We start from the raw sequence: 26,936 nt of genomic DNA, 5'->3' as shown, positions 1-26,936 counted from the left end.
AGGGGAAAGAAGGGAAGGTACAACCGCCTTAGGGACTGGCCCCAGTAGTATAGGGTGCTAGAGTTTGTGCGACCCTGGACTAAGTGCTCTCCTTGCACGAACTCAATCACGTCTCTTTGGGCCCTACAGCAACCCCATCAGGTACTACTAGAAGAGGAAATGGAGGTTTACAGAGGTGAAGCAATGTGTCAGAGGGGCCAGCGGTGGGACTGGACTTCAAACCCAGGCCCGACTGATGCTCTTAACCGCTCCGTTATGGCTTCTTTTTACGGTCACCCAGCAGCTCTGTGTGATTTGGCCGAGATCGCACAATGTTTGGGGCTAGGGAAAGTGGACTGGGGTTTTCCACTCCAAAGTATTGGGGCTTCCTGACTGTCCCAAATGTTTTTCCATGGTGCCTCCAGGGCTTGTCCAAATGTCTATGTCAGACCCCGAGGAAAGGGAGGCCCAGGAGGCTTGCATCTTGGGGACTGGCCCGGATGGCCATGGCAGCCCTTTTGGAAGGGTAAGGCAGATTCGACAGCCCGCACGAGTGCAGCTCTGAACCAGCCCAGGGGATAACTCACATTTCCTGGGACCCTCCTTGCCTTTCCTCATGCAGCCTATACCCCTGACTTATTCTGCTCTCTCTAAACTGGCAGACGATCCTGGTCTCCCCCATCCCTTTTACTGTGTCCCTGGGAGCTGTTTTTAGTTCAAGGCAGCCTTCCAGTCCCCTCAGTCCAGTACCCATGTTGTCAGGGCCTTTTGCTCATAGATGGAAACCTAGCAACAGGGTGTGCACATCAAGGGTGGACCACGGTGGGTGGTGGTCAAGCACATTCTGACCTGGCCACCCAGAGCACAGTGTGACATGACTTAAAATAAAATTTGGGTGGACATGGGATGTTCTGGGGCCCAGAAACCTTTGCTGTGGGTTGTCTGTAGAATGAGCATAACCCAGAGGGAGTGTGTTTTTCTCCCTTATTTCATTAGGCATATGGTGTGGATTTCTACCCTTGCTGGAGACAGTTGGAGCCTAAGAGAGGCACCCCAGGACACGGGTCTGTCACAGGGCTGGATAGTCCTGGACCCGGAGGTAAGCAGTGACCAGGGCTGATTCATGGGTACATTTAGGCACCTCTGAAAACCTTGGAATTAGGAGGAAAAATGGAAATATTGATCCCAAATGTATTTTTTTAAAGATTTTATTTATTTATTTGACAGAGAGAGAGACATAGCGCGAGAGGAAACAAGCAGGGGGAGTGGGAAAGGGAGAAGCAGGCTTCCTGCAGAGCAGGGAGCCTGATGGGGGGCTCAATCCCAGGACCCTGGGACCATGACCCGAGCCAAAGGCAGACGCTTAACGACTGAGCCACCTAGGCGCCCCCCAAATATATTTTTAATAGAACTTATTTTTTAGAGCAATTTTAGGTTCACAGAGAAATTGAGTACAAAGTACAGAGAGTTCCCATTTTCCTCCTGTCCCCAGACACACAGAGCCTCCCCCACTAACAACCTCCCACACCAGAGTAGCACCTTTGTGACACTCAATGAGCCTACACTGACACATCATTGTCTCACCCAAAGTCCATAGTTTACTTTAGAGATCACTCTTGGTGCTGCGCATTCTATGGGTTTGGATAAATGTATAATACTATATTCTGTACAGTAATGTACAGAGTAGTTTTACTGCCCTAAAAAGCCTCTGGGCTCTGCTATTCATCCCTGCCTCTTTCCTCACCCCTGGCAACCACTGATCTTTTTGCTGTCTTCAGTAAATAGCAATAGTTTTGTTGTTTCTGGAACATGATATAGTTGGAATTATACAACATGTAGCTGTTTTTAAGATTGGCTTCCTTTACTTAGTAAAGCACATTTAAGTTTCCTCCATGCCTTTTCATGGCTTGATAGCTCATATCTTTTAGGGCTAAATAATATTCCATTATTTGGTATATAGTTTACCCATTCACCTACTGAAGAACAAACATCTTGATTGCTTCCAAGTTTTGGCAATTATGAATAAAGCTGCTATAAGTGTACATGTGCAGGATTTTGTGCAGACATAAGTTTTTAGCTCATTTGGATAAATACCAAGGAGTGTGATTGTTGGATAAGAATAAATTTAGTTCTGTAAGAAACTTCCAAACCATCTTCCAAAGTGGCTGTACCATTTTGCATTCCCAACAGCAACGAATGAGAGTTCCTGTTGCTCCACATCCTTGTCAGCATTTGGTATTGTCAGTTTTTTGGATTTTGTCCATTTCAATAGGTGTGTAATGGTGTCTCACTGTTGTTTTAACTTGCATTTCCTTGATGACATATGATGTGGAGCATAGTTTCATAATCTTTTTTACTATCTGTCCATCTTCTTTGGTGAGTTCTGTTCAGATCTTTTGCCAATTTAAAAATCAGCTTGTTTGTTTTCTTATTAAGTTTTAATACCTAAGTATATCTTAGATAACAGTCCTTTCTCAAATGTGTCTTTTGCAAAAATTTTATCCTAGTCTGTGGCTTGTCTTCTCATTCTCGACATTGTCTTTTGCAAAGCAGAAGTTTTAATTTTGATGAAGTCCAGCTTGCAATTTTTTTTTTTTTTTTGGTGGATCATGCCTTTGGTGTTGTATCTAAAAAGATGATGCCAACCTGAGGTCATCTATGTTTTCTCCTCTGTTATCTTCTAGCAGTTTTCTAGTTTTGCATTTATATTTAGATCTATGATCCATTTGAGGTTAGTTTTATATAAGGTCAGTGTCTAGATTCTTTTTTTGTATGTGGATGTCCAGTTGTTCCAGCACCATTTGTTGAAAAGACTGCCTTTTCTCCATCATCTCCATATCTCTTTGCTCCTTTGTCATAAAATTTATTTTTTGACTACTCCCATCTAGGTTCTGGGGATAAAGCAGAGAAGAAAACAGGGTTGGTCCCTGCTGTTTGGAGATGATATCTGTGCACATGACTTTATTTTTTTTTCTTTTCCTTCCTTCCTTTTTTTTTTTTTTTTTAGATAGAGAGAGCATGTATGTGAGCAGGGCAGGGGAGGGGCAGAGGGAGAGGGAGAGAGAGAATCTTAAACAGGCTCTACGCCAGGCACAAAGCTGATGCAGGGCTTGGTCTCATGACCCTGAGATCATGACCTGAGCCGAAATCAAGAGTCAGACGCTTAACCACCTGTGCCACCCAGGAGCCCCATGTACACTTTCCAAGCTGAAAGGTGCCTGAGCAGTGACACTGGGTATGTACGCCTATTACCACTTTTGTGTCCCAAGGCTGGTGAGGTTGATGTTATACCATAAGAAACCAGAGGCCTGGACTTTGGTTTTAGGGAGGGACTGATTTGCTGGGGTCTTCAGCTGACATTTGACCCAGATCCCAATGGCTGCTGGGTGAGCACAGGGACTTTCACACTGTCTATATGGGAAGTTCTGTGTTCTCAGAAAGAACGAACACCCAGGAGAAAAGCCTCTTCAGGAATTCTTGCCCACCATCCTGGGGAGTGGAAGAAGACACGCTGACTTCTGTTCTCCACATGTCAGGGGTTGAAGGCCAGGTTGGACTGGTTCAATGGTGAAACTCAGAGGGATGGGAAGCCCCTCTGCCTCCTCCAGTTAGTGATAGGTGGAGGGCCCCAGTGTCATCACCTGTCAGATGGCCAAGTGGGGCTGGACGACCTTTCGAGTCCATCCACCTCTATTGTTCTATGTTTCTAAAGGAAGCTGAGTTGGGGGCATGGCCCGAGTAGTCACATTTGGCTCACCTCATTCATGATGACAAGTGAGGTGGGCCGACTCAGTTCACCCTTGGAAGAGTGATTTAATGAAGTCCCAGATGCCAGATGGGAGTGGTCCTGGGGGAAGGGCAAGATTGCTTTTATCTTTAACCAAATAAAAATCCCTGCCCAAATTATAGCTTTGATTTTAGGAGGTGAGAAAGCATCGTGGAGGTAAGTGACAAGATTTATAGGGAGGCTGCACACTGTTGTAAGTTCACCGCCATCTCAAAGGAAACTTTAGAACCTGGCAGAGAGGATTTTATGGGAAGGCAACTACGGTGGCTATTGATGTGGTGGAGTGTTCAGTGTGTGGCATGGGTGGACTGGTAGGAGAGATAATGAGCCCAATGAGTTGAGAAAGACACAAAAGGACATGTAACTCTAGTGTGTGTGTGTGTGTGTGTGCGTGCATCCATGTGCCTGTGTGCGCACACGTGTGTGCATGTACATGTGTATGCTAAACCAAGTAATAAAGACACTGTCCCCCAGCCCACATACTGGATCGCCTCAAGAGTCCCCTGACTGGTCTCTTGGCTCCCAGTATACCCGCTGCACAGACTGATCAGCCTAAAGCACATTTTCATCCCACTACTCCCAGATCTTCTGGGACAAACTTCTTCCTGTGTGGGCCTCAGGCCTTCCCTACATGACCAAAGCCTCCCCATCATCTTTGTGGTTTTCTACTTCCCTCTCACCTGTACACACCCACATGCGTGCACGCGCACACACCCACACACTCAGGTTGCCAGGCTTTTGCTTATGTTTTTGCCCATCTGCAGTTCTCTCACCCTCCTGTCAATCTATCCACATTGTCTTCTTTCGGGGGGGGCCCTAGGGGGAGAGAGAGAGAGAATCCCAAGCAGACTCTCCGCTGAGCACGGAGCCCGACGCAGGGTTGATCTCATGACACTGAGATCATGACCTGAGCCGAAATCAAGAGTCAGACACTTAACCCACTGAACCACCCAGGCGCCCCTCCTCTGTCTTTTTTTTTTTTTAAACAGCTTTATTGAGATACAATTCACACACCACACAAATCATCTCTTTAAAGTGTAAGATTCAATGGTTTTTAGTATATTCACAGATACGTGCAACCTTTTCACAGTTAATTTTAGAACATTTTCCTCACCTCAAAAAGAAGACCCATGTCTTTTAGCTCTCACCTCCCAATCCCCTGGCTCCCTGCTACCAGACCTAAGAAATCAGTAATCTACTTTCTTTCTGTATAGATTTCCCTGTTCTCTTCACATGAACAGAATCCCACATGTGGTTTTTGTGTCTGGCTTCTTTCACTTAGCAGAATATTTTCAAGGTTCATCCATGTCATAGTGTGCATCAGTACTTCATTCCTTTTGATGGTCAAATAATAATCTAATTCTCCCTGTCTTTCAAGGTTCAGCTTGGTCCCCACCTCCTGCAGGAAGTTGTCTGTAACTCTGCGGGCATTCCTGACCTCTCCCTGGGATAGTCACAGCGTAGCATGGGATTGTTCCAGCGCCCCGTGAGAGCCTTCCTTCCCGATGGGCCTGCAGCAGGCCGGTTCCCTGGGAAGCAGGCTCTGAGATGGAGATCGGTGAGCAAGAATTTTACTGGGGGATGCTCTTGGGGTTAACCTCATGGGAGAGCGATGGCTGCAGGAGGGGCAGAGGGAGAAGGGGAGCTGCAGAGCGATCACAGCCAAGGTCCTCACCCCCAGGAGCTCTAACCTGGGAGGGCCCTCTGAGCGGGCCAAAGGCTGGCCTTCATAATCCCAGGTCAACAGTCATCAGAAGCTGCTGCTCCAGGAACAGGGCACGATGTTGGACTTTGCCCAGTCAAGGGCAAGTCCTGGAGAGGCACTCAGCCGACAGCTGCAGCTGGTGGTACTACCAGCAGCTGGAGGAAGGAGGGCACAGGGCATCCATGATGGAGCAGAGGCCCCTTGAGGTCGGGGCCATGTCATCCTTCCTGCTTGCTTCGCCCCTCTCCTGGCACCTGACTTTTGCTCGAAGTCAGGCCCTGTGGTCAGACAGAAACGGACTCAAATCCCAGCTCTGCCACATACTAGCTGAGGAGCCAGAGAAAGTCCCCAGCTCCCTTTAAACCGGAGTTTCCTCATCTGTGAAATGGTTATAATGATAATAACAGTCCCACCTTTAGAGTTATTGTGAATCCAAGTGAGTTGGTGTTTGTAAAGTATTTCAGTGTTGGTTCATACTAAGCTCCCCCAAATGTGAGCCATTGGTACTATAATGGTATTATCAGAAGGTGCTCAAAGCCATCTGATAATCGATTGACTTAAAGAGGTGGAGGCAGATATAAACTAAGAGGCAACAAATGAACTGGATGTCCGCATTGAGAGGTCAGTATTCTAAGGTAGAAAATTGTTTTTTTTTTTAATCAGGGAATATTTCAGACATCCAGAAAGGCACAGAGGTTTACTGAACATTCATGTTCCCACCATCGAACTTGATTTTCAAAATTACAGATATATGTGAAGACTATTGTGTACCCCTCCCCGGTATGCACCTGTCCCCAAGGTGAACCTTGATAGCTATGTTTATCATCCCAAGGAACGTCTTGGTGCTGTTGCTGTATATGTATGAATCTCCAGAAAATATCTCATCTCCAGATAATATCTCGTCTTCTGTATGTTTTAAAACTTTATGTAAATGACATCATAGCGTATCATCCTTCTGATTTTTTTACTCAACACAATGCTTGACATCAGACATGAGATTTGCCCATGTTTTTACAGGCAGCTCTGGTTTGTTTATTTTCCTTATGGAATAAAGCTGAAAATGCTACTTGCAAGGCATAAGAAGCAGTGGGGGAAGAAACTCTTTCCAGCTGACCCGCTTGGCCCCATCTTCTTTCCAGCCATCTGCATCTTCTGGAAAGGTAGCAGAGCCTAGAGTTTAATCTACTGGAGCCGGATTCTGCCATTTGCTAGCTGGGACATACCGGGTGAGCTACTTAACCACTCTGTGCCCCCGTTTGCTCATCTGTCACATGAGAACAATAATACCTACTTCATAGCCTTGCTTGTAAACACTTGCTGCGGGAGCTGGTGGGCTGTTTCTAAGCAGGCAGTATGGAACACAGCTCCACGAAGCAATGCCCCAGTCAGGAGGGCCTGATTCCTGCCAGGTGGGGAAGGGTTGCTACATAGCCTGGAATTTTCCACATTTGAGGAAGCTGTGAAGCTGACATTTGGAAAGCTAACTGTGATTGTTCCTTTCCATATTTTGCTGGTGGTTCCTGGCACAGTTGTGAAAAGAGAGCCCCTAGTTTCCCACCCCACACTGCCTTTGAACTGTCCAGCTCCCTCAAGGCCACTTTTTTTTTTTTTAAAGATTTTCTTTATTTATTTGACAGAGAGAGAATGCACAAGTAGGCAGACAGGCAGGCAGAGGGAGAGGGAGAAGCAGGCTCCCCGCTGAGCAGGGAGCCCGATGCGGGGCTCGATCCCAGGACCCTGGGATCATGACCTGAGCCGAAGGCAGCCGCTCAACCGACTGAGCCACCCAGGTGCCCCAAGGCCACTCTTATTATTCCTATCATATAGGTAAGTAAATGGGCTCAGAGCCTTGAGCTGCATTGGTGGCCCCCCAACTTCTCTTAGTCATCTTCAGCTTGTTTTCTTGCCTGAGGACAGTGGCGGGAGCCTAGAGGCTGAGAAAGGAAGAGAAATAGTTTTCAGGGCCATGCGCCCTGTCGAAGGTATGACCTTGTATCTTCAACAATCAGATGGCAGAAAGTCATTCTAGAACTCGAGGTTGTGTGGTGGTGTTTTCTCGGTCTTCCCTTAAGGGCTTTAGATGAACCGTCAAAATGTATTTTCCAAATTCTCTAAAAAGCTGAGTAGTCAGCAGGGTGGGTGTTAGGGGAATCTGTGGGTGGGTGAGGAGCATGGAAGCAGATGGTGGCCAGCCAGCGCGGATTGCGTTCATCCAGATAGACAAGTTTTGGCTTGCCTCACCTTGAAATGGAGTTTTTACAGAGGAAAATATGTCGAGGTAAACAGATTTTCTCCTTTATGAGATGTCATATGACTATTCTTGTATACAGTTATTTCTTCAAAATAATTTGTAATGGCATAGCTCAGTACCAGAATCAGTTTGTGTTTCCATTATAAATCCAATTTTGGAGGGTGACGGTGTCGGTCATTTCATCTTCCTCACGGTTTAAACTTTATATTTTTCTCTTAAAAAAAAAAAAGGAAGCAGTTTGTGTATATGGTTTAAGAAACTAGGGACCTGGGTTTTGGGGGAATGGCTTAGCAATAGGAATTTAGGCAAGAACAAAGAGAGCAAATAGGTTTCAACTCCTTCATCAATTTTGATCAATTTGTACTGGATGATATGAGTGTCATGTGGAGAAGGATTCTGAGACCATGTTCCGCACCAACAGAATAGAGCAGTGATTGATTAGTGATGTCTGTCATGAATCTCTGGAAAGAAAGAGAAGAGAGCCCAGAGGGAACCCTGCAAACATGCATTTAAAAAGTAGAGTGAGTTTGGCACAATTTCTCCGAACAGGAATCCCTTACATCTTGATAGCACTTGATAGTTTCAAAAGCATTTTTCATTTGCTTTATTTTCATTTAACCATTATATCAACTGTGTGAACTCAGAAGGGCAAATCTGTCTTCATATTGATTAATTTACCCATTAAATGCTTATTGAGCCATTACTGTACTAGCCTGTGGTAGATTATCTGTAAGGATGACCACCACTAGTTCCTTCCCTTTCTGTTCTGGCATGTTGCGCCTCATCCAGAAGTGGAATCCACTTCTCTTCCCCTTGAATCCGGGCAGTTCTTGGTGACTTGCTTGGCTCAGAGGATGCAGCTGAAATGATGTTCTGGGACTTCTAATGATAGGTCTCAAGAGCTATTCAGTTTCAGCCTACATCTTCTTGAAACATTTGCTTTTAGAACTTCGGTCTGCCACATAAGAAATGTAGCTACCCTGGGGTGCCTGGGTGGTTCAGTTGGTTAAGCAGCCGACTCTTGGTTTCAGCTCAGGTCATGATCTCAGGGTCGTGAGATCGAGCCCTGCATGGAGTCTGCTTGAGATTCTCTCCCTCTCCCTCCCCCGCAGGCCCTCCCCCTGTTCTCCCTCTCTAAAAAAAATAAATAAATAATAAAATCTTAAAAAAAAAAAAAAAAGAAATGTGGCTATCCTTCTAGAAAGACCACACGGAGAGGCCATGACACTAGACAGAGGGTGCTGGCTGAGCCCAGCTTTCCTTCCAGCTGTCCTACAAAGGCACCAATTATACAAGGAGCCATCTTGGACCCCTCTAGACCAGCCCAATTGCCAGCTGGATACTCCTGAGTCACACCAGTTGAGACTGTGTGCAACAGAAGAATCACCAAGCTGAGCCCTGCCTAAATTCTTGGCTCACAAAATCATGAGGTGAAATGGTCATTAAGTGACTAAATTTTGGGGTTTTTTGTTACATAGCAACAGGTAACCAGAATATTGACACGGGAGTTTCCAGAGATGAGGAAGGCCCAGTTTCAATCCACAGAGAATTCCAAGTCTCTTAGGAGAGGTGGACACACGGACAAACTAATTAGAATTCAGTAAGACCAAGCATGCACAAGATAAAGCGAGAGCCAAGAATGGAGATGGGTAACTCTATCTTAAAGGTGGTGGGAATGCTTCCAGAAGGGTGATGTCTTTTTGGGCTCTGGTCCCATTGCTCTTGCGATGCACAGCTTACAAGAAGTCACTTTTTTTCTGGGAACATTCCCAATACAGAGAGAGGGGTCCCCAGTGGCCAAGTCTATATTAGGTGACTCTGCTTTCCTGGCCATAGCTGATAGATCCAAGGGTAGACAAGTTCTCAAGGTGAGCCAATCAAGTTCTATCTCACAGTAAACTAAACACTAGAATGGAGAGTCTTACAGGCTGGGCATCATTGGAACTGAATCATGGTAATAGCAGTCCTCTAGAGCAGGGTTTCTCAATCTTGACACCATTGACATTTTGGGCTGATTAATTTTTTTTGCTGGGATGAAAGGAGCTGTCCTGTGCATTGTAGGGTCGTTAGCAGCAGCCCTGGCTCCATCCAGTGGATGCCTCTAGCACCCCATATCCCAGTCATGACAATCAAAAGTATCTCCAGATATTGTCAAATGTCCCCTGGGTGGCAAAATCACTCCAAATTGAGAACCACTTCTTTAGAGTGACAGTCCTTAAATCACGAGCTTTCTTATCCCTGTCCATTTTGAAATATGGTAGGTAAACTCTTTTTTTTTTTTTTGAATCTGCAAGGCATCCCAGAGCCTTCTAATCATTCAGTGTCCATTTCCATATCCTACAACCTGAAGAATGTTAGTTCCTATAGTATTGAAGGTTGGAATGGAGTTTGCTACACAGACAAGTCTTGGGAAGGCATTTTAGATAAAGGTACTCTTTGTATGGAGGCATGAAACAGCACTCTGGAAGCACTGGGTATGGCTAGAGCTGTTCATAGAAGGTGGGTTGTGAGGTTGGAGAGGCACAAGGGTCAGCCCATGCTTTGCAGGCCACACTCAAGCTTACAGATCATACAACTGTGGCTCTGGGAACCTCCATAATTTACCATTGGTCAGTGCTTTCCATTGAACCAAAGGCCTCCTACCATCTTCCATTATCTCTAGATGGAAGGAAGGTTGTTTAGTGGCTCTTAAAGGCTAGACCTTGGGGCTTCAGAGGATTGTGTTCCACTGAGAATATTTCTCCATGTTGAGGAACCAATTGCTCCTAGATTTTAACCCTGTCCATGTTTCACTAACAAACTAAAGTGAGGACTGAAGTCATTTTTTAAACTTCGCTGAATCCCACATGTCTTCTCAGTGTGAGGCAAAAGTGGACTCCTTTAGGCTTGAGTCAGTTGGATAAAAATGTCTCATTGTCCACTTGGCTAGGTGAGCATGTGTTTGGTGTGTGAATGAGGATCCTTTGGGTCACAGAGATCTGGAACAAATTCAGACAACCTCAAATTACAGGGCTCATTGTTCTCTGCATTCTTTCAAGCAGCCATGCTGCAAGAGCCTTCCTCTCTTCCTCAGAGACTCAGAGACTCTTCGCTTCAAGTTCCACTGTTCTTGCCAATAGTAACAAATTCTCTGCAAATCTCAAGTTCAGATTCCCCAGGAGAGAGTCTGGTTGGTTGGGCTCTGCTCTAGGACAAAGCTTTAGCTCCTGGCCAACCATAAACCCTGCCTCTGGGGGCTGTGATCATGCCCAAGTGAACTAGGGTACAAAGCATGGCAGAACCCTGTGGAAAAACAGTCTCAAAAGAGGCCTGAAGGAAGCAGGACCCTTCGGCTGTCCCAGGGTCAGGGTAAGTGTCCTTGTCGAGCACAATTATGAGTGCTGGAGTCAGGGCTGAGCTGTGCTACTGATCTCCCTTCACAAATTTCCAGTGGTGGCTCTGGACCCAGAATTCCCATTTCTAACCAATTGGCCAAATCCAGTAGCCCTGGACCAGGGGCACCCAGGGGAGGCCACTTTTGAGAAGTTAGCTTCCAGGAATTAATTCCCTTGGGAAACTTTGTGGGTAGCTTACATCTCAAGAACAGTACTCATTAGGAGCTTGGGGAGCTGTTAATTGCCCTGTCCAGCCAAGACACAGTGCTGCCACTTGATGAAAAATAATGAAGCCACTCGAAGTTCCAGCTTCCTCCCTGTCTGCCTAGGTTCCCTCCCGCTTCCTCTCCTGCCTCTCACCCCAGGCGCTAGGGTCCCCCCGCCCCCGTTGTCCTGCTGCCCAGAGGTCCTTGCTGTGGTGTTCAGGAACCTGTCCCTGGGGCAATCATATTCTCAGAAAAAACTTACAGAACCTGGCAAAGGGTTGTTTTCCTGAATTAGACATGTATTCGTCTGCAAGCTGTGTTTACAAAGGTATCAAGATTAAATTATATAGAGCTGCTACTCATCCCATCTCAGAAAGTTAGGACCCCTCAAGAAATTCATCCAATCTTGGAAGAGCTGTGACTCTCTGTGCCCATGGCAACACCCACCTCCTGGAGTAGCCCCATTGCAGGCTGGAGCATAGTGCAGTGGGGCAGAAAGACCTGGGAGGCCAATGTGCTAGTCCCCGCTCTGATACTAAGCAGCCACGTGAGCTTCGGAAACAGGAGTGCTGAACTACTGATGTCAGACGTCTTTTCTAGCAGTAACATTCCATGGTCAAGTATCCGAATGCAGAGGACTTTAGACCCTTTGACGGAGATTTAGTATGTGAAACTGCTTCGTACCAGGGGCATTCTTCCAGAGTGTGGGTTAAGCTGGGAGGCAGGGCCCCCAGATCGTTGGGGAAGGTGGAATGGGGCAGAGGCCTTCCCTCTGCTCTCACCAACCAGGGGGCAGCCCCGAACCTGTGCTCAAGCAGCTGGCTTTCTTCCCTGGGACTTGGAACCTGGAGAGTGATCCAAAGACGTGGGCTCAGGTAGAGGTTATTCACAGTGGCAGCAGCTGAGCTGCCAATGCAGAGGCCATGGGGGGAATGTCCAGTGGTGCCAACCAGAGTGCCTCAATCAAGCCTCTTCTGTGGCATGAATGTGACTGTGTTCTCTCCGTTAACTTCCATGGTCTCCCCTCCCTTCTCTGCCTCTCACTCGATTTTGTGAACAACCCAATACCTTCAGATTTGGTGTTCTCTCCTTAGCTGGCCAGAGTGGATTTCTATTGTGTGCCATCAGGAACCTTCAGTCAGAACCTTGGTGAACCCATTACCCTGCAGTTTGCTGTTTAGGATTTGAAACCATTTTAAGGTCTTACCAAATTCCAGAAGGTTTCCAAGGTTTCAAAAAGGATCAGCGATCCCTCAACCCGAGACCACCATTGACCTATCACCTCCCCTGCCACCTCTGCTCAATGGGCAGTGGTTACACGAGGCGCTGTGTTGAGGAGGATTCTAAGGTTCAGACTCATTCGTGGGGTCTGCCAATGGGGAGAGGGGAGAGAGGGGCAGTGCTCCTACCAAGTGGATGTTTTCCATGCCTAAACTCAAAGGGGGCATTTCAGGGGCTTGGGGAGATATATTTTGTGTCCCGGGTCCCCTCAACTCTCCTGCCTTGGTGGAAGGCAGCTGAACTTCCTTTGTCACCATCTTTTCGCAGGACGGCCTTTCTGAGAAAGCACAGTGCAAAACCAAAGGTAAGATCAGCATCCCTTATGAGACCCAGCACCGAGAGACGGGGTGTGAGCTGCCCCAATGACGGCAGCTGCAAAGCCCAGGGGCCGGCCTCTGGAGTCAGACTATCAGAGCTCCAAGGGCCTTCAGAGGCCATCCACTCCAATACTCCCATTTCACAGACAGGAAAACTGAGGCCCAGAAAGAAAAAGACTGACTTCTCCATGGCTCTGCTGTCAATTTAGTGGCAGTCTGTGGTTTCACACATCAGTTAGTTCTTGGCCAACATACTTCTCACCTCACTATCATCTCATATCTACTCAGCTCCTTATTAGTCACCCCACCTCTGGAATACCCCAGTGGCTATTGTAACACATTACCAAAAACTTAGTAGCTTACAACAACACAAATTTATCTTAGAATTCTATGGGTCAGAAGTCCAACACAGGTCTCACTGGGCCAAAGTCCAGGTGTCAGCAGGCTGCTTTTCCTGCTGGAGGGGAGAATAATTTCCTTGTCTTCTCTGGTTTCTAGAAGTTGCTCCCATTCCTTGGCTCATGGCTCCCTTTGTTCATTATCAAAGCCAACAATGGCCAGTGAGTCCTCATATCACTGTGACACTGACTGGTCTGCTTCCTTCTACTTTTATTGGTTCTTTTTTTTTTTTTTTTTCATTTTATTTATTTTGAGAGAGAGAGAGAGTGAGCAAGAGAGAAAGCACAAGCCAGGGGGAAAGGCAGAGGGAGAAGCCGACTCCAGGCTGAGCAGGGAGCCCGAAGTAGGGCTGGATCCCAGGACCCCGGGATCATGACCTGAGCCAAAGGCAAACGCTTAACCAACTGAGCCACCCAGGTGCCCCTTCCTTCTACTTTTAAAGACCCCTGGGATACGTTGGGCCCACCAGATAATCCAGGATAATTTCTCTACTTTAAGGTCAGCTGACTAACAACCTTAATTCTGTCTTCAACCTTAATTCCCCTTTGCTATTAAGAGAGCATATTCATAGTTTCCAGGGATGAGGACAGAAACATCTTTGGGGGCCATTATCTTACCCTCCACACCCATGTTCTAAGGTCAGGGTTTTTCATCCTAAAAAATGATTTTTGAACCTGTTACTTGCCCCCAGTGCCACCCAGTCCTCCTGTTAGATTCCATGCTAAACTCCTCAGAGGAGGGTCTATTCTCACCACTTCCTATCCATCATCAGCTGCTCCTTTTAAAAAAAATTGATATATTATTCACTTACCATAATAGTCACTTTTTTAAAGCATACAACTTAGGGTGGCTGGGTGACTCAGTTGGTTATATGTCTGACTCTTGGTTTCTGCTCAGGTCATGATCTCAGGGTCCTGAGATCGAGCCCTGCGTCGGGCTCTGTACTGGGTGTGGGGCCTCCTTAAGATTCTCTCTATCCCTCTCTTTCCCCTTCTCCCCCCACCCCTCATGCTCTCTAAAAAACAAAGTGTACAATTTGGAAGTTTTTAGTGTATTCACTAGGTATGCAACCACCAACACTATATAATTCCAGAACACTGTTGTCACCCTAAAAAGGAAGGCCATACTAATTAGCAGTCAGTCCCCATTCCTCCCTTCCTCAGCCTCTGTCAATCACGAAACTACTTTCTCTCTATATGGATTTACTAATCCATCCTAGACATTTCATGTAAATGTAATCACAGGATATGTGACCTTTCGTGTGTGGCTTCTTTCACTCAGCATCATGTTTTCAAGGTTCACTCACACTTAAACACCTCGCAGCCTGGCCTCCGCGGACCTGCCCCATGTTTCACCTGCTGAGCTCCCCCAGGCTTCCACTATGCAGTCCCCAAATTCCACAGCCCTTCTCAACCCTCAGTGGGTCACAGGTGGGATCTTCCTCCTCAGGACATCTCATCCTTGGCTTCCATCATGATGCCCCTTCTCAGTTATCCTTCTCCCTCTGTGCTCTTGCTTCTTCTCCTCTGGCCCTAGTCTCTCCTTGTCTTCTGAAAGGATCTGCACCCCAATGTTCAGTCCTAGGCTCTCTGCTGTTTCCTGTATCCTAGGGGATCTAGCAGCCCCGGGTGGGCTTTTTGATGGGCCCTCCCTAAGACCGTAGATGACACTTTATACACATCATAGCTTTTCGTCAGCTTCGCAAATGGGTCTATGAATAGTAAAGTGTTAAAAGTCATAGCTATGTAACCTTTCTGTCTTTGAGAGCTGAGTTAGCCAAGGCTCTTTGGGTTGCAAGAGACAGAAACCCAACTTAAGGTGAGTTGAACAAACAGGGAATTGAACAACTCACATGCCTAGAGTAGCTCAAAGAAGTGAAGGAAACACAGCAGCTTTGGAGGTTTTGGGGACTGGATTCAGGAACACATTGCTGTTAGGATTTTCCCTCTCTCGATTTCTCAATTCTGCTGGCTTCTGCTTGGCTTATTCTCTCCAGCACATTAGCTTTCATCCCATATCACAGAAGATGACACCTGGCAGCCCTCAATTTCTTCCCACTTGGGACTCAAAGACAAAGCTCTTCTCCAGTTCCAAATTAAAAATCCTGAAGAAGGACTCTGAACACCTTATGTTGGGTTGTACACTCACCATTGGCACAATCATGGAGCTGTGTGCTAGGATGGAGTAGACCCAGGCCTGCTGTCTACTCTTGTATGTTGTGGGGCAGAAAGCAGTGATGGCGGGCCTGCCAGATGCCCATGATGGGAGAGGAGGAGGAGCAGTTCTTCAAAGCAGTGTGTTTGTATATACTGGACAGTGAAAAATGGGAGATGTCTCCTACAAGACATCACCCACACCCACTGCTTCTATGAGTCCACCATGTGGATAACTTCTACAGTCCCCAACTGCCAGATGCCCATCGATGTCTACCTGGTTGGCCCACTGGCACCCCCGAACTAAGCTTCCCTGGTGTCCCAGTCTTTATCAGCGGCACCACCCCCAGCAAGTCTCCCAAGCTTTTCCTAGTTCCTTGCCCTCATGAATGGTTATTCCTGCTCTATCTGGATACTTGGCCAAGTCCCACCAATCTTAGCCCTTCACTGTCTTTCCCAGACATTGTTCCCATCCCTAGTGTCCTCGCTCTAGGTCAGACCCTCCCCATCTCTCCATGGCTCTCCCTGCCACAAGGCAGATTTAATCACCATCTGTGGGGCCTCCACTCTATGCCAGAGATGTGCTGAGTATTGGTTGTTTTTTTTTAATTCTCATAACATTTCCATGAGTGGAATACTGGTATCACTAGGAAAATGAGGCTCCTTAAACAAAGGGCTTGTGAAAGGAGGCAGGGGTGGTTGAAAGAAAATTTGAACTTGGGTCTCTAATTTTAAGGATAGTGTCAATTCTAGTTCCCTTCCACTGTCTTTTCAAATAGTTGCCAAATGAACTTATGAAAGATCGAATCATGCTGACTTCTTTCGGCTCAACAGCTGTTGTGAAACCTTTCCAGTTTACAAATAAGAGCCTTTAAGCAGCCCTGGGCCTTGCCCATCACTCACAAAGGGAAGTGCTGCTGAACTCACTCTGATATGGGGACTTCCCTGAAAGCTTGTGGGGCTCCTCTCTCCCACTGGGGGCCTGGGGGTTGAGGGAGGGTAGAAAGCCTGTTTCCAAAAAGAGTTCAGCAAAAGAATCCAGTGTTAAGCACTTAACACTGGGTACCTGATAACCAGCAAACATCTGATAAATTGGGGGTGGGAGTGGGGCTGCATTGTCCTGGCTACCCCACAGAGGGTGGGTGCAGGGTGGCCTCTTCTGTCTTTGTTGAATTGTTTACCTACTTGGCTTTTCAGTCTCTCCCCACTCCCCCAAAATAAGCTCCAAGGGAGAACCTTGCCTGTTTTCCTCTGAACCAGGGCTAGACCCATGAATAGGTGCTCAATAAATATTTGTTGTGGATGGATAGGTGGAAGGAGGGATCAGATGGAGGGATGAGAGAAAGAGTTTCTAGTTCAAGTCCTAGAATGAGATATTTCGAACTGTTTTTACATCTGGTTATTCTACTCAAGTTGTGCCCAGATGGCAACCCAGCAATGATGGGGCCTCTAAACACTTACTTTATGGGCTCCATGATAAATGCTCTGCCTTCCCCACCTCCCACAGTTAACCCAGCTGTAGAACTGGGTTGACCTTGAATGAAGTGGTGTTTCCAGCTGCAACTTCACAGCCATTGATCTGGAGTTGATTAAGCCAGCATTGTGAAAAGGAAAACTATAAGAATGGGAGGAAGAACCCCAAGTACTGAGAATTTCACACCATCCATTCACTCTCTTTGCTCCACGCATCTCGTGTGTGGGCGCTTTAAAAAAAAATAAACAATTAATGCACTGCCATGGAGAGAGAAGAGGAATGGGGTCCAACTTTGTCTCGGCAGAAGGGCGGACTGGCTGCCCAGGGCCCTGGAAGGGCATTCCTGGCCCTCCTCAGTTTTAACTGGATGGTCTGTCCATTCCCCCCAGAGTGGGCAGCTGAGCAGGGCTCAGGCAGCTGGGGCTTTGTGAGGGGTTGTAAACTCTTTGGATCTGCCTTTGGTTTGGTTTTGTTTTGTTTCTGTGGCAGTTCCAGCCCTTGGCAGGGCCCCCGGAAAGAGCAGAAAACTTGGGTTCTCCTCTTGGCTTTGCTTGGCTGAGCTTGACTGGGCAAATGACCTCACTTTTGGGGCCTCAGATCACTCATCTGTAAAATGAGGCGGTTGGACAAGAACAGAGGTTTCTAAACCTTCTATTATTTATTATTATTATTATTATTAATTTATTTTTTGCCCTGGAATTCTTTAAACAAAAACGAACTGGGTCACCTCTCTCCCTACAATATATTAAAACAAAGTTGGAAAAAAAAAAGATGGGGTAGGGAGAAGTAGCATGGTCCCATACTCCCCCATGCCAATCTCCAGTCTGAGAGGGGGTCCTCTGTGGAACCCCCAGCTTCTGCAGCACACAGTTTGAAAACTACTTCAGATTCCCATCTGGCTCTAATTGGAATTCTCTCTCATCTGAAGGAGTTTAATGTTTGCAGCACCTAAGAATTGTGAATGGCTGTTAGTAATGGGAACCTGACAAATAAGGAGAATAGGGGGCTGTTTATTTATTCACTTATTTGGTAACAAAGTTCATAGGGAGGCATTGCAGGGCTAATGTGGCAGCTCTAAGCATCATCTGGGAGAAGAGACCCAGGCTCCTTTTATCTTTCTGTTCTATCATTCTGAACTCATGGCTGCCCTTCTCAAATTTGACTCCTAGTCAAAACATGGCTGCAGAAGTGCCAGACATCACTTTTGTACCCTAAACAAGAAAAAGGAGGAAGGGGAGAAGGGCAGATAGGCACACACCAATTCTGTCTACTCCCTTTAAAAACCTTTCCTGGGAGCATCAGCTGGGATTCCAGCGGGTATCTCCTTGGCAAGAACTGTGTCATGTGACTACCTTGGGCTTCCGGGGAAGCCAGCAAAAGTTATCATCATTATTTTTTAAATTGAGGTATATTGGCACCCAGCATAAAACCAGGGCTCTGCTCATAATGATGATGAAGAGAACAGATACTGGCTAGGCCACAGGAAATACAGCCACCACAGCTCACATCTACTGAGCCCTTACCAAGTACCAGGCACCATGCTGAGAACTTTGTAGGCTTTATCTCTTTTAATTCTCATAACTTCCCAGGGAGGTCAATGCTCATCTTTCCCATTTTATAGCTGAGGATGTGGAGGCTCAGAAAATTAAGTGACTTGGCCAAGATCCCACAGCAAAAAGATGATGAAGCCAGGATATTAACCCAGGCACTCAGATGCTTGAGTCCAAACCCTTCATCACCAGATTATACTGCTATGGTGGAGACCAAGAATAAATTACACCCTAGGCCCTTCAATGCTGTTTCAGCATCTTTAAAAAACAGAGCTGCGGCGGGGCGGGGGGAGGGGACACAGAGCACTCTACACAGAGTGCTAGAGCCCCGCCTTTTCTGCTCCTCTCAGTGTCCCTGTTGTGTTCCTCCTGGTAAGGAAGGCAGCTGTGACACACTGAATTCGCTATGATGCATTTACCGGAAGGTAAGTATTTTACATACGGTTTGGAGGCAGTTCAGGGGAAACATTTTCAGGGATGTGACTTGCAGGCATGATTTATGGAGCAGGGTTAAAAGAGCTAAATATATATGGGCTGGCACAGTATGAGAAGTGAGAAGGGGAGGGAGGAGGGTGGCACAAAAGGAAAACACGGAGCCAGCCCCAGTGTTCCAGAAATTTAGGGGAGGGCTGCAGCAACACAGGGCAAAGGGGTCACAACTCAGATCCAGTTGAAAATGGAAAAACAACAAGCCCTTGGCTCCCTCAACCAGATGTTTCTTCAGCTCTGCGAGGGGAGGTGGTGGTATCTCCTGCTTCCTGGGAGTCAAGGGGCATGAACAGAAATGGAGCCGTTCGCTGTGGGATAATCGTAGAGGCAGAACTCAGAAACGGTCTCCCAAAAGGAATGGGCAAGGTCTTTAAGTCCAGTTTTGTATTTACAGACCACCTTGGCAACATTTTCCTCTTTTGATCATGGCAACAATATTATTCGCATTTTGCAGATGAGAAACCTAAAGCAGAGCTGGCTCGAGTGCCAAGTTCAGGTGATAGGACACACGTCCCGTCAAGGGCAGATCCAGGAATGGGGAGGGCGGCAAGAATGGCATCTTGACTCCGTACAGCTGCTGGTACCTACTAGGTGCACAGTAAATGCCATCTGTCAGCATCTAACACGGCTTATAACCAAATCCATGGACATATTCCCTTGTCAGGATTTCTCTTCAGGGAAGTTCAACTTCTGTTTCTGTCCATTCATCAGGAGAAATACTTACTGAACAGAAAGTGGAACATAGCCCTTTGAGACTAAGGAGTAATGCGGACTAATGTCTCACAAGCCAACACTGAATGAGAGAGTTACTAACCTGGGATTTTATTTAATAATGGACTCTTTCTTGTTATGAGGGGGGATTCCTGAGGTGTTGGTAACATTCTATATCTGGATCCATTTGTGAAATTCATTGAGCTTTATTATTTGCATGTTTTTAATTTTTATTTTTTAAAGATTTTATTTATTTGACAGAGAGAGAGAGCACGCACAAGCAAGGGGAGCAGGAGAGGGAGAAGCAGGCTCCCTACTGAGCAGGAAGCTGGACCCAGGGCTCAATCCTAAGACCTTGGGATCATGACCTGAACTGAAGGCAGACACTTAACCGATTGAGCCACCCAGGCGCCCCTATTTTCATACTTGTTAAAAATGTTTTATTTATTTATTTTAGAGAGAGAGAGCATGTGAGCAGGGGGAGGGGCAGAGTGGGGAGGGACAGGCGGAAAATCTCAAGCAGACTCCATGCTCAGTGTGGGACCCAATATGGGACTTTATCTCAAGACCCTCACATCATGACCTGAGCTGAAACCAAGAGTTGGATGCTTAACCTTAACTGACTGAGCCATCCAGGTGCCTCTTATTTGCATACTTTTTATTAAAGTATACTAAATATATAGAAAGATTATTTTTTTAAAAAAAAGGCATCTTCAATAATTTAAGGTCCTAAGTTGGCATTCTGGTTAAGACTATGACGAGGCAGGGACCACTTAATTTCACTCAGTTTCCTTTTTAGAAGGAGACTTTTAGATTTTTAACTGGGCACAGGGCCGGCTAGAATAAAAACTACAGCTTCCAGCTTCTTTTGTAACTGAGTATGGCCTTGTGACTAAGCCTGGCTAGTGGGATGTAAAAGAATGATCGCATGCAACTTTCAAGAAGTTGCTTAAGGCAGGTGAGATGCCCTTCTTTCCTTCTCTTCTCCTTCCTGCTGGCTCAGAGGTAGACAAGGTGGCTGGAGCTTGGCAGCTATCTTAGTCTGGGAGGAAAAACCCATGCTGCAAGCAGTGTCACTTTGGATGGCTGCTCCTTGAACATCATGGAGCTCTCACAGCAGCCCTGAGCTATTTTCCTCCAGATCTCTTTTTACAAAAGTGAATACACTTCTCCTTCATGTAAGCAACTGTTTTGTGGTTTCTGTTACTTGTAGCCAGACTTAATTTCAATGGATATGTATGGTGGGCACCAAATTCAGGTTACTTTGAGGAGGGGGAGGAGAGAGTGTGATGAGCTTCAACATTATTGGTTAAACCTTTGTTTCTTAAGCTAGCTGGTGGGCACATGGGTATTAATTAGGATATCTCATAACTTGGGGGGTTTATTGGAGTATCACAAATGAAATCTTTTTCAAAGGCACTGGCAGAAATGGTGTCAAAGCAAGACCATGAGACATGTAGAAAAGAGAATCAACTGGTGGCAACTTTTGGCTTCATCCAGGTGCTATGTCTGAATTAGTTTTGGTGTTAGGGTCTGAGTGCAGCCTCTGAATAAGCCTCATGAACAGAATAAACAAGACTTGAAGGGGCAAAGGTGAGTTCAGCCTGTGGATACCCAGTGTCTGGAAGCAAGAAGGGAAGGAAAAGAAGAAGATTGGGTACCACTCCCTCCCCCAAGCTGCCAAGACCCTATCTAAGTTAGGTCAACAGGAAGCTCTCATTGCCAACAAGGCCTGATAGGGTCTCTTAACCCCACCTACCTTCATTTTAAGGAAAATAAAGAAGTATTTCACAGAACACATTTTCTTTCTTCTTCTTCTTCTTTTTTTTTTTTCAAGTAAGCTCTATGCCCAACATGGGGATCAAATTCACAATCCTGAGATCAAGAGCTGCCAGCTCTACCGACTGAGGCAGCCAGGCGCCCCCACAGAACACATTCTCATTGCAACAAATTCAACCAGATGTGATTAAAGTAAAACATGAACATACTCGCCTACTCAGATTGTATCCTACCCCTCAGAGCTGGCCATGCTGAACAGTATGTGAGCACGTGGTTGTTGGCAAGGCCAAAGTAAAGGCTGGAACCCCAGGGAGACCAGGCAGGTATCTCCAGCACCTGGGGGGGACCTCTGCCTGGATACTGCTCACAGATACTGTAGGCTATGGGGGCTGGGGAAAGGGCTCTGCTCTTGAGAGGGTAGGCCTAGGAACTACTGGAATGTGTAACTCTGGTGCATGCCTGGGATCAGGATGTTCCAGAAGAGGCTGACCTACTTCTTGCCTTGACTGGTCCTCAGCCTATCAGCCACACCTCACCAGGACAGGCCCCAGAGGCCAGGAAGCCACTTTCTCCCACATTTGTGATTCTCCTTAAAAAAAAATGGCAGCAGCTCCAAGCATTCCTGAGTACCATGGTGATAGACATCACAGCAACACATGGATAGACAGGCATCTTTGCGGGATATCTTGAGCCTGATGAATCATGTGTCAGGAAACAGGCACCCTAGACCTCTGAGTATTCAAGTTTGCAGTGGCAAGAACAGCTTGTGCTGACATGTCTATCTGTGCTGTGCCCAGGTAACTGTACAGTGGATCATCCCTCATCTCTGTTTTGTTAGAGGATATAGAAAGTTATGTTCATTCCATTCCCTGGAAGAGGAAAGGCGACCACATTGCTTGAGATAGGAATTGAGAGAGCCTGGCAAAGGTTTTCTCTTGACTTTTACAATTATAAACATAGAAAGGCATTTAGTTTTACTACTGAGTTATCTTTACTGAGAAGTTGGGAATGTTCTAGTAATTCAGACTCCCCTTGTTTGACTCAATACTGAGTAGTAACACTTAAAGGCACCAATATTGTTGTTAAATGGATTTTTGCATATAGTATCTCATTAAATCCGTTGTCAAATCCAAAAAAGATAATAGGTAAAATTATCCCCAAATTACAGATGAACAAACTGAGGCTGAGGAGGCTTACATAATCATCAGAAGTCACAGAGTTAATTAATGATGGAGCGCATATCTGAACTCAGACAGGTTGACTTCAGTGCCAGACCCCGTAGGTTTCATCAATAAGGTGTTCTGTTCTCTCTGGAATCCTAAGGAAGGGCCATGTGGACATTCATCACTGAAAGATCAGAAAGGCATCATTATAAGGGCAATTGGTATCCAGAATACCTTGGTCTTTTTGTGTCATGTAAAGAATATCTTGTCAGAGTGCCTGGATGGCTCAGTTGGTTGAGTGTCTACTCTTGGTTTCAGCTCGGGTCATGATCTCAGGGTTGTGGGATTGAGCCCCATGTAGGGATCTGTGCTCACTGTGGAATCTGCTTAAGATTCTCTCCCTTTCCCTTTCCCTCCCCCTCTGCCCTTCTCCCCACTCACATGTGCATGCACTTCCTCTCCCTAATAAAATCTTTAAGAAAGAAAAAGAAAATCTCATCTTTTTGTGTCATCTAAAATGCTGTTTGCTAGTAAAACAACAAAACAACCAAAAAAACCAAAAATAAAATGATCTAACCAGTGATTTAACTAATAAGGGCCATTCATTATTTCATATAACCAGAAGTTCAGAGATGGAACAGCTCCAGGGTTGGTTAACTTAGCAGTTCAATATCAAATGCAACGGTTCAGTGGCAAATGCAAGATCCAGGTTCTCGCCATATTTTTGCTCTGCCATCCTCAGCATTCAGTAGCCCTGCTTTGTCCATGGGGGATAATTCAAGACCCCCAAGACCCCCAGTGGATCTCTGAAACCACAGACGGTGCTGAACACTATATATACTATGTTTTTCCCTATAAGCACATACTTATAATAAAGTTCATAAACTCGGACAGTAAGACAATAACATAACTAATAATACAATAGAATTATAACAATATACTATAATAAAAGTTATGTAAGTGTAGTCTGTCTCTCTCAAAGTACCTTATTGTACTATTTACCTTCTTCCTGTGAAGCTGCGATATGGTAAAACGCCTATGTGATGAGATGACGTGGAGTGGCATAGACATTGGAACGGCATTAGGCTACTATTGGCCTGCTGACAATATGTCAGAAGGAGGATCATCTGCTTCCAAACCGCGGTTAACTGTGGGTAACTGAAGCCACAGAAAGCAAAACTGCAGATAAGGGGGACTGCAGTATTGACCTTTGCAAGCTTGTCCCTTCACCATCACAAGATGGCTGCCATCAACCTCACACAACAATGTCCAAAGGCCACAAGGTCCAAAGACAACATCCTCACATCCCTTTTGAAGAATATGGAGCAGACCTCCTTCTTTTATGCCATAACCGCGCCATGTGTACATTCTTAAGTCAATCACCAGCAGAGAGAATGGAATTACTACCGTGATTGGTTTGGTGCTTAACAAAGGCTGCACATTAGAATCACCTGAAGAGTTAAAAGAAAAAAAAGTCCCTACATCCAGGTCCCAGTTCTAGAAACTCTGTTTGAACTGATCTCAGCTCCATTCAAGGGTATCTTTAAAATCTCCCCAGGCACTCTACTCTGCAGCCAGGGTTGAAAACCCTTCATTTAGACCAATCAGGATTCCCTGGGGCTGGGGCTAGAGCGGGGAGGGGGCGGCCTGCCAGGAGACACATGGTTGCCTGATTCCTGAACAGAGCTGGGCTTCTAGTTAGCAAGAAAGGAGGTGGATTGGTGGACCAGGGACAGGGTTGGCTCTTGAGTAGGCGGCCAACATCTGCCTGCCCCCTTCTTGGAGGCCGGGATTCCAGCAGAGTTACAGCACACTTAGATTTCTTCTTTCCTGGCCATCAGATGCTTTCACTGATACCCTCAGGTTTCTCAAAGTGTGGTCTGTGACCGCCAGGATACCTTAAAAGGCAGGTTCCTGGGCTTCACTCCAGACCGGTGGCACTAGAACATCTGAAGGTGGGACCTGGGGCCTAGCATTGCCACAGAGACCCCAAGCGATCTCCTGTACATGCTCATGCTTAAGAACAGTTGAATTAGATGCTGTGGAAACAAAGTACGAGGGGTCAAAGTTTTCCCTTTCTCCAGGAAGAAGCAGCTTGAATAGTAGTTTTCTTAGTATTTTCTTGTGGGTCCCAGTGGTTTGGGAAAATGAAAAATGCTTGCCTGAAAGTTGGCTCGTGGAGCCAAAAAGAATCAGCTCTGAAGCTGAATATGGGGATGGTTGCTGAGCCACCGGGAGGTATCCTCAGCGCCAGGCCCATCCTCCAGCCCGGGGGGCCCCTGTGTGCTGGGAAGAGAGGCAGCCTGGCATGGCCACTGAGGAGGCTACATGGCTGCTCTCTGGGGTTGATGTTGGCCGTTCTGTACTGGCTCTGTGTGTGTGTACGAATGGGGTTGGTCCTTCAAGGTTCTCATGAAATACTGGAAGTAATACTCATTAAGCCCTACTCCTTGATGAGTAGATTCTGATCCTCGAACAAGTAAAAGGGAAACAGGTGGCTGAACACAATGACTCTCCAGGGCCGGCCTGTCCCAGATGTGGCCCTCAAACTTCAAGGCCTCCAGCCTCCCCCTGGTCCCCGCTGTGCATGGGATGAATCTCATCATGCCATGTCCCCGTGTTCTGGGCTCCCCACCACCCAGAACAGCCTCAGGTCCTTCAATATCTGCCCCCTTCTACCTCTCCAGCCAGGTGCCCCTCGGCTTGCTCCTTGGCTTCCCCACACTGAACCTGGGGGGGTCTCTCCTCTGCTCTACCGCCCTGAATCCCCTGGGGTTCCCTGAATGCCTCCACATCATGGTTTCCACTCCCCCCCACCTTGCCTGGCAAGCTCTGATCTCATTCTCTAATTCATACAATGAGGAGCTGGTTCAGGAAGCCAGTCCTGATCTCCCTCCTCCCTCCCGCCAATGCAGAACTCCCACTCCTACGTTGGTGCCCCAGTGACAGCTCAGGAAGACTTCCCCAGAAGTGCTTGCAGCCCCTTATTGCATGGGGAGGAGCACATGTCTCTTCTGGGGCAGGAGAGCCCCTCGGGCAAGGCTTTACTCTGTAATCCTGAGCCTTCTGAGCAGCAGGAACCCATCAGGTGCTTGTTGATGGAATGAAGGACACCTTGTGTTGCAGAGAGTCCCTCCACCTTCCTGGCAGCCAGAGCCCCGGGGAAATGAGTCTTGCCCCATCACCACTATCCTTTGACTCTAACAAGTGCAAAAAGCTAAGCTTTGCTGGGCTGAGTCCTCTAAGAAGCTGGAGAAGCTTCCAGAGCAGGAGTTGGTCTGCTGGGAAGGCTGACGGCAGCCTCTTCCTTGAGGCAGCGTGGAGGAGAGAAGGCAGGAAGGAGGGCAGGAGGAATGGGGGAGAGCAGGTGGAGAGGGCTTTCCAGAAGCCAGGTGCTTCGTAATGCAGCATCTTCTCTTTCTTCCCCATGAAAGCACCTCAACATGGGTGTCACTATTCTCCCAGAGGCCACTAGAATGTGGTCAAGTGTGAACTTGCTCAAGATTTCATAGCAGGAAAAGGAGGCCAGTCTGTTTTTAAATACATAGCAGGTTGGGCTGCTGCAAAAAGCTGTAAACAAAAACACTAGGTAAAATGTGTGTGCTAGAAACTTCTAGAAAAGGTGTACCCCTGGACAGGAGTGATTTTGAAATCAGACAACTTACTCCTTCTTAGCTGAGTGACCTTGGGCAAATGACTTCACCCCGCTGGACCTCAATTTCCTCATCTGCAAAATGGAAATAACAATGGGTGTCCTGCGTTTAATTCAAGGATTAAATGTATGTGAAGTACTCAGCTAAGCACGCAGTGGATGAGCTATATTATTAATGTTGTCGGTGCTGCTACTAGCATGCATTTTTGTCTCCTCCAGGAATCCAGCTGTGGGCTAGGCCTGAAGAGGGCAGGAACTGTAGCTCTCCCTCTTCTCTGCATCTCCAGGGCCCAGATGTTGTCTGGCGTGAAGCTGGCACTTGGTAAAGGTCTGAGGGTTGAATTCAGAGACTTGTTATTCTTCTCTGTTCCATGGCACTTTGCCCTTCTTCGAATCCTCTGAATATATTCTTCCCTTTGAGCCTTGCCAGATGCCTCGGGGGCAGGCAGGGCAGGTGAGACTATCATTCCCATGTTAGAGCTGCACAAAATTGAGGCTTACAGAGATGATGCTTCCTACCCCAGGCACACTGCTGAGCTGAGCTGAGCTGAGCTGAGGTCAGGCTCTTCAGACTGTGGGTTTTGTGGTCACTGTTGGTGAAAACCATCCACAGGGAGCAGAAGGTGTTGCAATGAGCTGAGTTAGCAATCCCCGGGGAGACACCCC

General features: G+C 46.7%; 1 long non-coding RNA gene across 1 annotated transcript in view; it reads right to left on the bottom strand.

Moving 5' to 3' along the window:
• Window positions 1–2,132: 2,132 nt before the first annotated feature.
• LOC118544685 (uncharacterized) overlaps window positions 2,133–26,936 on the bottom strand; it is a 97,392-nt gene continuing 72,588 nt past the window's right edge. The window contains exon 9 of the long non-coding RNA XR_013449600.1: window positions 2,133–2,870. This is a non-coding gene — a long non-coding RNA (uncharacterized LOC118544685). The remainder of the gene's footprint in view (window positions 2,871–26,936) is intronic.

This window comes from Halichoerus grypus, chromosome 7 (genome assembly GCF_964656455.1).
Source record: "Halichoerus grypus chromosome 7, mHalGry1.hap1.1, whole genome shotgun sequence".
NCBI classification, from domain to species: Eukaryota; Metazoa; Chordata; class Mammalia; order Carnivora; family Phocidae; genus Halichoerus; species Halichoerus grypus.
This window is presented reverse-complemented; position numbering and strand designations above follow the sequence as displayed.